At 41.2% G+C, this 12,868-nt stretch overlaps 1 protein-coding gene across 1 annotated transcript in view; it reads left to right on the top strand.

Moving 5' to 3' along the window:
• The first annotated feature begins 1,145 nt into the window (after positions 1-1,145).
• Positions 1,146-12,868, top strand: part of Gm6468 (predicted gene 6468) — a 40,895-nt gene continuing 29,172 nt past the window's right edge. Inside the window, exons 1-2 of the mRNA NM_001378727.1 lie at positions 1,146-1,317; positions 10,465-10,639. The gene's annotated coding sequence lies outside the window, so the exon portion shown is untranslated. The remainder of the gene's footprint in view (positions 1,318-10,464; positions 10,640-12,868) is intronic.

The raw sequence follows: 12,868 nt of genomic DNA on the forward strand, positions 1-12,868 counted from the left end.
GCCCAGGAGGGGTATTACTGGATCCTCCGATAGTACTATGTCCAATTTTCTGAGGAACCACCAGACTGATTTCCAGAGTGATTGTACAAGTTTACAATCCCACCAACAATGGAGGAGTGTTCCTCTTTCTCCACATCCTTTCCAGCATCTACTGTCACATGAATTTTTTACCTTAGCCATTCTGACTGTTGTGACGTGGCATCTCAGGTTTGTTTTGATTTGCTATTCCCTGATGATTAAGGATGTTGAGCATTTTTTCAAGAGATGGGGTTTCTCTGTATAGCCCTGGCTGTCCTGGAACTCACTTTGTAGACTAGGCTGGCTTCGAACTCAGAAACCCACCTGCCTCTGCCTCTCAAGTGCTGGGATTAAAGGTGTGTGCCACCACTGCCCAGCTCAGGGTTAAAATTACGAGATGGTTGACTGGCTACTTCGCTCAACTGAGAGGCATGCCTATGCACTGTGGGTAGTCTCTTAAGGTTCTATCTCTCCTTTGTTCCTTATTTCAGCTAGGGACATGTTGGGATCAAAAAAATGGGGCGGGGGGCGCAGGGGAAGGCCCTGGGAGGAGGGGGAAGGGAAAAGGGGCCCATATCTGGCCAGAGTTCCTGTGCTCTGGGCAGGACGCAGGCACTGGAGGGCTGCTGGACACTTTCCACTTGGCCCTGGGTGAGCATAGCTTCTGTCCCAGTTAGCAGGGGATGGAGAAGGGGCAGCCCCTGATCTGAGAACCCCAAGGCCACACCCTGTAGCCCCAGGGTTAGGAGAGCGAGGAATAAGGGAAGAGGTTCCCAACACTGACCAGAGTGCACAGTGGATCTTGATGGAGCAGAGACTCTCTCTCTGGTTTAAGAGCTTTATTATAGAAATGCAGAGAGAGAGAGAGAAAGAGAGAGAGGGAGAGAGAGAGAGCAAGCAAGAGAGAGAGAGAGGAGAGAAAGAGGGAGAGAGAAGAGGAGAGAAGACAAAGAGAGGAGAGAGAGAGGGTGAGAATGAAGGGTAAGAAGTAAGAGCATAAGAGTAAGAGAGAGCGAGGTGTGGGCTGAACACCTCTTTTATGGTCTTTACTGTTGCTAGGTAACTGTGTAGGAGTTGAGCATGAAGGTCAGAAGCTTGGGCCATTGTCTATGTCACTACTGACCATGCTTCTCTTGTGGTGGCTGTGGTGGACGTTAACTTAGGGAGGGGTCAGAGTTCCAGGACCATGAGGGAATGCCTAACATGTCATGAAGGTGAATTATGACCATCGGGGTTCAGACCTCAGCTCAACTGGATACTAGCCTGCAATTTCCCACAGTGACATCCTCATTGAGCCCTGTGAGTCTCTCCCATTTTTCTATCTACCTTTCATTCACTTGCTTTATGTTTCTTTTTTTATTTTTTTATTAGGTATTTTCCTCATTTACATTTCCAATGCTATCCCAAAAGTCCCCCATACCCTCTCTCGCACTCCCCTTACCATCCACTCCCACTTTTTGAACCTGGCGTTCCCCTGTAATGGGGCATATAAAGTTTGTCCAATGGGCCTCTCTTTCCAGTGATGGCCGACTAGACCATGTTTTGCTACATATGAAGCTAGAGTCAAGAGCTCCAGTGTACTGGTTAGTTTATAATGTTGTTCCACCTATAGTGTTGCAAATCCCATTAGCTCCTTGGGTACTTTCTCTGGCTCCTCCATTGGGGGCCCTATAATCCATCCAATAGCTGACTGTGAGCATCCACTTATGTGTTTGCTAGGCCCGGCATAGTCTCACAAGAGACAGCTATATCAGGGTCATTTCCACAAAATCTTGCTAGTGTATACAATGGTGTCAGATTTTGCAGGCTGATTATGGGATGGATCCCTGGATATGGCAGTCTCAAGATGGTCTATCCTTTTGTCTCAGCTCCAAACTTTGTCTCTGTAACTCCTTCCATGGGTGTTTTGTTCCCAATTCTAATAAGGGGCAAAGTGTCCACACTTTGGTCTTTCTTCTTCTTGAGTTTCATGTATTTTGCAAATTGTAACTTATATCTTGGGTATTCTAAGTTTCTGGGATAATATCCATGTATCAGTGAGTACATATCATGTGAGTTCTTTTGTGATTGGGTTACTTCACTCAGGATAATGCCATCCAGGTCCAACCATTTGCCTAGGAATTTCATAAATTCATTCTTTTTAATAGCTGAGTAGTAGTCCATTGTGTAAATGTACCACATTTTTTGTATCCATTCCTCTGTTGAGGGACATCTGGGTTATTTCCAGTTCGGGCTATTATAAATAGGTCTGCTATGAACATAGTGGAAAATGTGTCTTTCTTACTAGTTGGAATATCTTCTGCAGAGAGATTAATTCGTCAGATGAACACAGATTCGGACTCTTCTCTTAAGTATCATTCTGAAGACTAAAATTCCTCTTGTGCTTAAAATTCGGCTGGGAATGAAAGCTCCCAGAAAAGCTGTTTTCCTGCTACTCTCTGGGCCTGCTACCCAAAAGGAGGCTAGAGATTAACCTCAGCTTTACTATTTACATTTACATAAAGGACCTGAACTTTTCCAAAAGAATTTCTGCTTTCCTACTTTCTCACTGTCGAGATTTTGTTTTTCAAGCAGGTTAATCAATATTCTCCAGCCAGATCAACATATGTACATCCCTGCCCCCTAGAGCGCACAGGTGGCAGCTGTTATCTTCAGTCCCACAACATTCCAGCACGTGGCTTTCAGTCTAAGTTAAAAATTAGGTTTACCAAGAGGGCTAGAAAAGTAGATATTTCTAATATTAATAGAGATTAGTTTTTATTTTGATAGATGGGTTTAGTCCCTTAGCTGACCCCTGGCTTTTCACCCTTGCTCTTACTGCAAGGTGTCCTTAGTTCCTCAGGCTGTGGAAAATACAGGGATGAGGAGAAATGACTTCCAGCTCCTATTTTAGCCACAAATCGTGGTGTTACTAATAACATAATTCTTGCCTAGGCCTTGCTAAATCTGAGGTTGATAATTCTCCTTTAGGAGCTACACAGTACTCAGAACTGTGCATACTAGTTCGTAATCATATGAATATAGTATGGGTATCGCATGGTGCAGAGAACTACTGCAGGGAAAAGTCCAGCTTGACCATTTCTGATTTTCCTGTGGGTTATACCCGGTTTAAAAAGGAGGTTGATATATAATAAACCAAAAATATCTACGGCTCTGTCTCCCCTCCCCAAAAGATACCAAGAGCCACAGGTGTGGGTCGTGACAGCACCCACGGGAGGGATCGTGTCAATGTCCACCCAAGCCAAGGTTAAAAGCCCACTCATCTATGGATGAGAAAATCTTTTGATCACCTCAGTTAAGCGTTGCCTTATTTAACTTAATTAATAGGGGGGAGAGAGGTTGGAGACTGTACTGTCTTCACTGCCTCCCACCCCAATATAAAAAGCCAATTGGCCTTGTACTATGGAGCCGGTCATACCCCTCCTCCCTGTTTCCCTCCTGTCATCCAAAAGTGCGTAGGAATATCAACTAACTGTTATTCTTAATAAAGTGTATTTCAAATTTGTTCAGCCAAACTTAGCCAGGGTTCCAACGCCCTACTTAAAATTCAACTAGGAAGTTACCTATTCAGTACTAATTAGCATTATAAAGTCAGAGCCTACAGCTCCAGGCTTTTCTGTTAGTTGTTTACTAGGATAAAAAGGACAGTCTTAGCCAGATACAGTTTACCATAAAATAAGTTAGGGAATCCCACTGAGACAGGTTTTTTTTCTTTAGCCCTAAAATTCAGGCAAAACTATGGAGCATAAATAAATTTTTTGCCTTAGGCCAGCTTTTTCTTTTTTTTCTTTTTTTGTTAACAAAAGGGAGGAGATGTAGTCTCCCCTCCCCCAGCCTGAAACCTGTTTGCTCAGGGGTGGAGCTTCCCATTTAATTGTTCTGCCATGCCCACTGCTGGAACCTGCCTCTTTGCTGTTTGGAGCCCTGCACGTGGTCACCCTGCTATTGGACTCCAAGATTAATTGTCGGGAATCAGGCCCCCTTCCCCTGTTTTATAATTGCATGTGGAATAGTAAAATTGAGCTTTGATCAGAATGCCTGTCTTAGCTGCATTTCTTTATCTCGCCACCTAGCCCCTCTTCTCTTCCAGGTTTCCAAAATGCCTTTCCAGGCTAGAACCCATGTTGTGATCTACTGGCCGGACAGAACAGATATATAACCAAGAGAGGTATTGCGGGTTCCTCTGGCAATACTATGTCCAATTTTCTGAGGAACCAACAGACTAACTTCCAGAGTGGTTATACAAGCTTGTAATCCCACCAACAGTGGGGGAGTGTTCCTCTTTCTCCACATCCTTGCCAGCATCTGCTGTTACCTGAAATTTTTATGTTAGCCATTCTGACTGGTGTGAGATGGAATCTCAGGGTTGTTTTGACTTGCATTTCTCTAATGAGTAAGGACACTGCTCATTTTTTCAGGTGTTTCTCAGCCATTCAGTATTCCACAGGTGAGAATTCTTTGTTTAGTTCTGAACCCCATTTTTAATGGGATTATTTGATTTTCTGGTGTCCACCCTCTTCAGTTCTTTATATATATTGGATATTAGCCCCCTATCTGATTTAGGATAGGTAAAGATCCTTTCCCAATCTGTTGGTGGCCTTTTTGTCTTATTGACAGTGTCTTTTGCCTTACAGAAGCTTTGCAGTTTCATGGCGTCCCATTTGTTGACTCTTGATCTTACAGCACAAGCCATTGCTCTTCTATTCAGGAATTTTTCCCCTGTGCCAATATCTTCGAGGCTTTTCCCCACTTTCTCCTCTATAAGTTTCAGCGTCTCTGGTTTTATGTGGAGCTCCTTGATCCACTTAGATTTGATCTTAGTACAAGGAGATAGGAATCATCAATTCACATTCCTCTAAATGATAACCACCAGTTGTGCCAGCACCATTTGTTGAAAATGCTGTCTGTTTTCCACTGGATGGTCTTAACTCCTTTGTCAAAGATCAAGTGACCATAGGTGTGTGGGTTCATTTCTGGGTCTTCAATTCTATTCCATTGGTCTACCTGTCTGTCACTATACCATTACCATGCAGTTTTTATCACAATTGCTCTGTAGTACAGCTTTAGGTCAGGCATGGTGATTCCACCAGAGGTTCTTTTATCCTTGAGAAGAGTTTTTGCTATCCTAGGTTTTTGTATTTCAGATGAATTTTCAGATTGCTTTTTCTAATTCATTGAAGAATTGAGTTGGAATTTTGATGGGGATTGCAATGAATCTGTAGATTGCATTTGGCAAGATAGCCATTTTTACAATGTTGATCCTGCCAGTCCATGAGCATGGGAAATGTTTCCATCCTCTGAGATCTTCTTTAATTTCTTTCCTCAGAGACTTGAAATTCTTATCATACAGACCTTTCACTTCCTTAGTTAGAGTCACACCAAGGTATTTTATATTATTTGTGACTATTGAGAAGGGTGTTGTTTCCCTAATTTCTTTCTCAGCCTGCTTATTCTTTGTGTAGAGAAAGGCCATTGACTTGTTTGAGTTAATTTTATATCCAGCTACTTCATTGAAGCTTTTTTATCAGTTTTAGGAGTTCTCTGGCAGAATTTTTAGAGTCACTTATATATACTATCATGTCATCTGCAAAAAGTGATATTTTGACTTCTTCTTTTCCAATTTGTATCCCGTTGATCTCCTTTTGTTGTTGAATTGCTTTGGCTAGGACTTCAAATACAATGTTGAATAGGTAGGGAGAAAGTGGGCAGACTTGTCTAATCCCTGATGTTAGTGGGATTGCTTTCAGCTTCTCCCCATTTACTTTAATGTTGGCTATTGGTTTGCTGTAGATTGCTTTTGTCATGTTTAGGTATGGGCCTTGAATTCCTGATCTTTCCAAGAGTTTTATCATGAATGGGTGTTGGATTTTGTCAAATGCTTTCTCATCGTCTAAGGAGATGATTATGTGTTTATTGTCTTTGAGTTTGTTTATATAATGGATTAAGTTGATGGATTTCTGTATATTAAACCATCCCTGCATCCCTGGAATAAAATCTACTTGGTCAGGATGGATGATTGTTTTAAAGTGTTCTTGGATTCGGTTAGCTAGAATTTTATTGAGTATTTTTGCATCGATATTCATAACAGAAATTGGTCTGAAGTCCTCTATCTTTGTTGGATATTTCTGTAGTTTAGGTATCAGAGTAATTATGACTTCATAGAATGAGTTGGGTAGAGTACCTTCTACTTCTATTTTGTGGAATAGTTCGTGAAGAACTGGAATCAAATCTTCTTTGAAGGTCTGATAGAATTCTGCCCTAAACCCATCTGGTCTTGGGCTTTTTTTGTTTGGGAGACTATTAATGACTGCTGCTAAATTTTTAGGGAATATAGGACTGTTTAGATCATTAACTTGATCCTGGTTTAACTTTGGTACCTGGTATCTGTCTAAAATTTGTTCATTTCGTCCAGGTTTTCCTGTTTTGTTGAGTATAGCCTTTTATAGACGGATCTGATGTTTTTTTGGATTTTTTCAGGAATTGTTGTTATGTCTCCCTTTTCATTTCTGATTATGTTAATTAGGATGCTGTCCCTGTGCCCTCTCATTAGTCTGGGTAAGGGTTTATCTATCTTGTTGATTTTCTCAAAGAACCAGCTCCTTGTTTGGTTGATGTTTTGAATAGTTCTTCTTGTTTCCACTTGGTTGATTTCGCCCCTGAATTTGATTATTTCCTGTCATCTACACCTTTTGGGTGAATTTCCTTCCTTTTTCTCTAGAGCTTTTAGGTGTGTTATCAAGCTGCCAGTGTTTGCTCTCTCTAGTTTCATTTCGGAGGCACTCAGAGCTATGAGTTTTCATCTCAGAAATGATTTTATTCTGTCCCATAACATGGGGTATGTAGTGGCTTCATTTTCATTAAACTCTAAAAATTCTTTAATTTCTTTCTTTATTCCTTCCTTTACAAATGTATCATTGAGAAGAGTGTTGTTCAGTTTCCATGTGAATGTTGGCTTTCTATTAATTATGTTGTTATTGAAGATCAGCCTTAGTCCATGGTGATCTGACAGGATGCATGGGACAATTTCAATGTTTTTGTATCTTTTGAGGCCTGTTTTGTGACCAATTATATGATCAATTTTGGAGAAGGTACCATGAGGTGCTGAGAAGAAAGTATATCCTCTTGTTTTAGGAAAAAAATGTGCTGTAGATATCTGTTAAATCCATTTGTTTCACCACTTCTGTTAGTTTCACTGTGTCCCTGTTTAGTTTCTGTTTCCACAAGCTTTTTATTGATGAAAGTGGTGTGTTGAAGTCTCCCACTATTATTGATTGAGGTGCGATGTGTGCTTTGAGCTTTACTAAAGTGTGTTTAATGAATGTGGCTGCCCTTGCATTTGGAGCATAGATATTCAGAATTGAGAGTTCTCCTTGGAAGTCTTTACATTTGATGAGTATGAAGTGTCCCTTCTTGTCGTTTTTGATAACTTTGGGTTGGAAATTGATTTTATTAAATATTAGAATGCCTATTCCAGATTGTTTCTTCAGACCATTTGCTTGGAAAATTGTTTTCTAGCCTTTTATTCTGAGGTAGTTTCTGTCTTTTTCCCTCAGATGGGTTTCCTGTAAGCAGCAAAATATTGGGTCCTTTTTGTGTAGCCAGTCTGTTAGTCTATGGTTTTTTATTGGGGAATTGATTTCATTGATATTAAGATGTATTGAGGTAAAGTAATTGATGCTTCCTATTATTTTTGTTGTTAGAGTTGGAATTCTGTTCTTGTGTCTGTCTTTTTTAGGTTTGTTGAAGAATTACTTTCTTGCTTTATGTAGGGCGTGGTTTCTGTCCTTGTATTTTTTTTTCTGTTATTATTTTTTGAAGGGCTGGATTCGTGGAGAGATAATGTATGAATTTGGTTTTTTTCCTGGAATACTTTGATTTCTCCATCTATGATAATTGAGCGTTTGGCTGGGTATAGTAGCCTGGGCTGGCATTTGTGTTCTCTTAGTGTCTGTATAACATCTGTCCAGCATCTTCTGGCTTTCATAGTCTCTGGTGAAAAGTCTGGTGTAATTTTGTTAGGCCTGCCTTTATATGTTACTTGACCTTTTTCCCTTACAGCTTTTAATATTCTATGTTTATTTAGTGCATTTGTTGTTCTGATTATCATGTGTGGGGAGGAATTTCTTTTCTGGTCCAGTCTATTTGGAGGTCTGTAGACTTCTTTTATGTTCATGAGTGTGTCCTTTTTAGATTTGGGAAATTTTCTCCTATTATTTTCTTGAAGATATTTGCTGGCCCTTTAAGTTGAAAATCTTCATTCTCATCTACTCCTATTATCCGTAGGTTTGGTGTTCTCATTGTGTCCTGGATTTTCTGGATATTTTGATTTAGGATTCTTTTGCATTTTGCATTTTCTTTGGTTGTTGTGCCGATGTTCTCTATGGAATCTTCTGCACATAACATTCTCTCTTCCATCTCTTGTGTTCTGTTGCTGATGCTTGCATCCATCATTCCTGATTTCTTTCCTAGGGTTTCTATCTCCAGTGTTGCCTCATTTTGTGTTTTCTTTATTGTGTCTACTTCCCTTTTTAGGTCTAGTATGGTTTTGTTCATTTTCATCACCTGTTTGGATGTGTTTTCCTGCTTTTCTTCAAGGACTTCTACCAGTTTGGTTGTGTTTTCCTGTTTTTCTTTAAGGACTTGTAACTCTTTACCATATTCTCCTGTAGTACTTTAACTGAGCTATTAAAGTTCTTCTTGGTGTCCTCTACCATCATCATGAGATATGCTTTTAAATCCAGGTCTAGCTTTTCAGGTGTGTTGGGGTGCCCAGGGCTGGGCAAGTTGGGAGTGCTGCGTTCTGATGTTGGTGATTGGTCTTGGTTTCTGTTAGTAAGATTCTTAAGTTTGCCTTTCGTCATCTGGTATTCTCTGGACTTATTTGTTATAGTTGTCTCTCGTTAGAGCTTGTTGATGTCGTGATTCTGTTAGCCCTCATCAGCAGACCTGGGAGACTAGCTCTCTCCTGAGTTTCAGTAGTCAGAGCACTCTCTGCAGGCAAGCTCTCCTTTTATAGGGAAGGTGCCCAGATATCTGGCGTTTGAACCTGCCTACTGGCAGAAGTTGTGTTCTACTCACCAGAGGTCCTAAGATCAAGTAGAGAGTCCTCTAGTGACCTTGGGGGTGTCCGCTGACTTCATGCCTAAGGTGACCAGGTCCTGGCGCCAAAAGGAAGGAACTTGTGACCCTGGTCAGGCCGCATTTTCTGTTTCCCTAATTAATGCTGTCTCAGGTCCAGCGTGATTAGATTGGAACAGAACTTGTGTTCCATTCACCAGGGGTCCTAAGATACTGTAGAGAGTCCTCTGGGGACCTTGGCGTTGTCTGCCAACTCTTTGCCCCCTTGAATATTTTTTATGCAGAGCACATCACTGAATTGGAGTTGAATTGGACCCTGTTAGAGTTGGCATATTTTGTTCACTACTTTGGGCAGCTGTGAAATCTTTGAAAAGTCTTCCTGGTATCCCTTCCTGGTATCACCTTTCCTATTTTCAATAGAACAAGAGTCAGAGAAGCCAAGTGTATCAACAAGTTTACTTCTCAGTTCTTCTCATTCAACTGTCTCCAGCAACTTTTCATGTTCTGCGTCCATTTTCTCATATCCCAGATGAATCAGGTCCTACGGTAGGCCATAATGGAGAGCTGGTTCAGCTATCAGAGCAAGTCTGTCTGTCTTATCATAAGGATTAGTGGTACATGATGCCAGCCAGCCACTAGGAACAAACATTTAGAGACCCATAAGAATCAGAAAGTTATGTCTTGTTTCTATGTACACTGAGATAAACAAGGGAAATTTTGCAAAGTAAATCAGTGTCTCAGATGAGAACTCCTGATGGAGAGAAGCGATTGGGTGCAAATAATAGGTTAGAGCTAGTAAAAATTAGTTGTAATTGAAATCATTCCCACAGAATCATATGGAAATGGAAGAGAAAGGGGACACGGTAGTGAGTAGTAAGGGAACTCATTGTCACATTGTGAACATGGGTTTTATGATCTGAACTATGAGAGTAGCCTTCTATATTTACCCAGTTTCCATGAGTGAAATATTTTGAGCCCAAGTAGCACTGAATGCATGGGATAGGAGGTAGAGCTTGGGCTGTAAATGAGAGCAAGCACGACTGCAGTGGGAATGAAAGTATGCAGATTCAGTGAACACACAGCAAATATTGGGATCCTGTCAAAAATTTCATGGGATGGAAATTTCTTCTGAGTGCTTTCTGGGCTTAAGGAATGAATTGATTTTTAGCTTGAGAGTGAGGACAGGAGATGAATTGTGGGGTTGAATGGACTGAACAGGTTCCAATAGAAAGTATCATAAATGATGTCCTTAATCATTTAGTCAAACTGAACTTGGGGCACCTGGTTCTTTCTACCACTCAGTATATCCATGCCAAACCTCTACAAGACCATTTGACTGAACTAACTCTCTGTGTCCTTTAACCCTAGGTTCCTTGTGACACCCTTGAAGACCCTCTCCATTAGTTACTCCCTAATTTCACAGAGAGACCTGGATTCCTGCTCCTGCTGTCTGATCCTCTTTCAGCTAAAACATCTGGGATTGAGAGGTGTGGTTTTACTGGATTTTGATCTTATGGCTCTGAGATGTCTCCTCATGAAAGTGGTAAGCACTCTTGAGACTCTGGATTTGCAAGGATGTAGGGTGAATGACTCCGAGGTCAATGCCCTCCTACCTGGATTCAAACAATGCACTCAGATCTCCAATGTCAACTTCTACAACAGTGATTTCTCCATGCCCATCCTGAAGGACCTTTCGCATCAACAGCCAACTGGACCAAGATGAATGTGAAACAATACACTGCCCCTCTGGAGTGCTATGATCTATGATGGGCTCAGGAGCTCATAGATACACTCAGGGCAAAAAGGCAGCCCAAGAACAGTTCATTTGTTACAGATATATGCCATACATGTGGTGAGTGCTGTGTCTAACACCAGGTGTCCAGACGTTGTTGTTGTTGTTGTTGGCAGCAAATTGGGAAATATGAGTTCTGGATTTGAATAAACAATAGGCTTGATATACATCTTTCATCTGGGGACCTAGGAGCCCATGGCTTCTGACACTGCTCAGATGGTTGGAAACATAAGGATGTACAGTGACTGGTGTCTTGGAGACTGAGCTTGACATGGAGGAACAGTTGGAAGGGTGGAGGGAACAGGGGCCAATTGGAGTCAGAAACACAGTTTGGCATTGATACCTGGCTTCTCCCCGGACAAACTAACTAGATGCTTAGTTCTATACTTATAAACTTGGATGTTCTCTCTGTGTGGTCTTTGACTGTTACCAACCTCACTATCTGGTTCAGGGTCAGAAAGGTTAGATGGGCCCAGGAATGGAAAACACTGGTATTTCATGGGAAGAAAAAGTCTGTTTGAAATTGGAAATGTAGTGACAGACAAGTAGACCAATGGAACAGAATTGAAGACCCAGAGATGAATCCACACACCTATGGTCACTTGATCTTTGTCAAGGGAGCTAAAACCATCCAGTGGAAAAAAGACAGCCTTTTCAAGAAATGGTACTGGCACAACTGGCAGTTATCACGTAGAAGAATGTGAATTGATCCATTTCTATCTCCTTGTACTAAAGTCAAATATAAGTGGATTAAGGAACTCCACATAAAACCAGACACACTGAAACTTATAGAGGAGAAAGTAGGGAAAAGCCTCGAAGATATGGGTACAGGGGAAAAATTCCTGAATAGAACAACAATGGCTTGTGCTGTAAGATCAAGAATCGATAAATGGGACCTCATAAAATTGCAAAGCTTCTGCAAAGCAAAAGACACCGTCAATAAGACAAAAAGGCCACCAACAGATTGGGAAAGGATCTTTACCTATCCCAAATCGGATAGGGGACTAATATCCAATATATATAAAGAACTCAAGAAGGTGGACTCCAGAAAGTCAAATAACCCCATTAAAAATGGGGCTCAGAGCTGAACAAAGAATTCTCACATGAGGAATATCGAATGGCAGAGAAGCACCTGAAAAAATGTTCAACATCCTTAATCATCAGGGAAATGCAAATCAAAACAACACTGAGATTCCACTTCACTCCAGTCAGAATGGCTAAGATCAAAAACTCAGGTGACAGCAGATGCTGGCGAGGATGTGGAGAAAGGGGAACACTCCTCCATTGTTGGTGGGATTGCAAGCTTGTACAACCACTCTGGAAATCAGTCTGGCAGTTCCTCAGAAAATTGGACATAGTACTACAGGAGAATCACACAATAAGTCTCCTGGGCATATATCCAGAAAATGTCCCAACCGGTAAGAAGAACACATGCTCCACTATGTTCATAGCAGCCTTATTTATAATAGCCAGAAGCTGGAAAGAACCCAGATGCCCCTCAGCAGAGGAATGGATACAGAAAATGTGGTATATTTACACAATGGAATACTACTCAGCTATTAAAAAGAATGAATTTATGAAATTCCTAGGCAAATGGATGGACCTGGAGGGTATCATCCTGAGTGAAGTAACCCAATCACAAAGGAACTCGCACAATATGTACTCACTGTTAAGTGGATATTAGCCCAGAAACTTAGGATACCCAAGATATAAGATACAACTTGGCAAACACATGAAATTCAGGAAGAACAAAGACCAAAGTGTGGACCCTTTACCCTTTCTTAGAAATGGGAACAAAACACCCATGGAAGGAGTTACAGAGACAAAATTTGGAGCTGTGAGGAAAGGATGGACCATCTAGTGATTGCCATATGCAGGGATCCATCCCATAATCAGCTTCCAAATGCTGACACCATTGCATACACTATCAAGATTTTGCTAAAAGGACCCAGATATAGCTCTCTTGTGAGACTATGCCGG

This window comes from Mus musculus, chromosome 5 (assembly GCF_000001635.26).
Source record: "Mus musculus strain C57BL/6J chromosome 5, GRCm38.p6 C57BL/6J".
Taxonomy (NCBI): domain Eukaryota; kingdom Metazoa; phylum Chordata; class Mammalia; order Rodentia; family Muridae; genus Mus; species Mus musculus.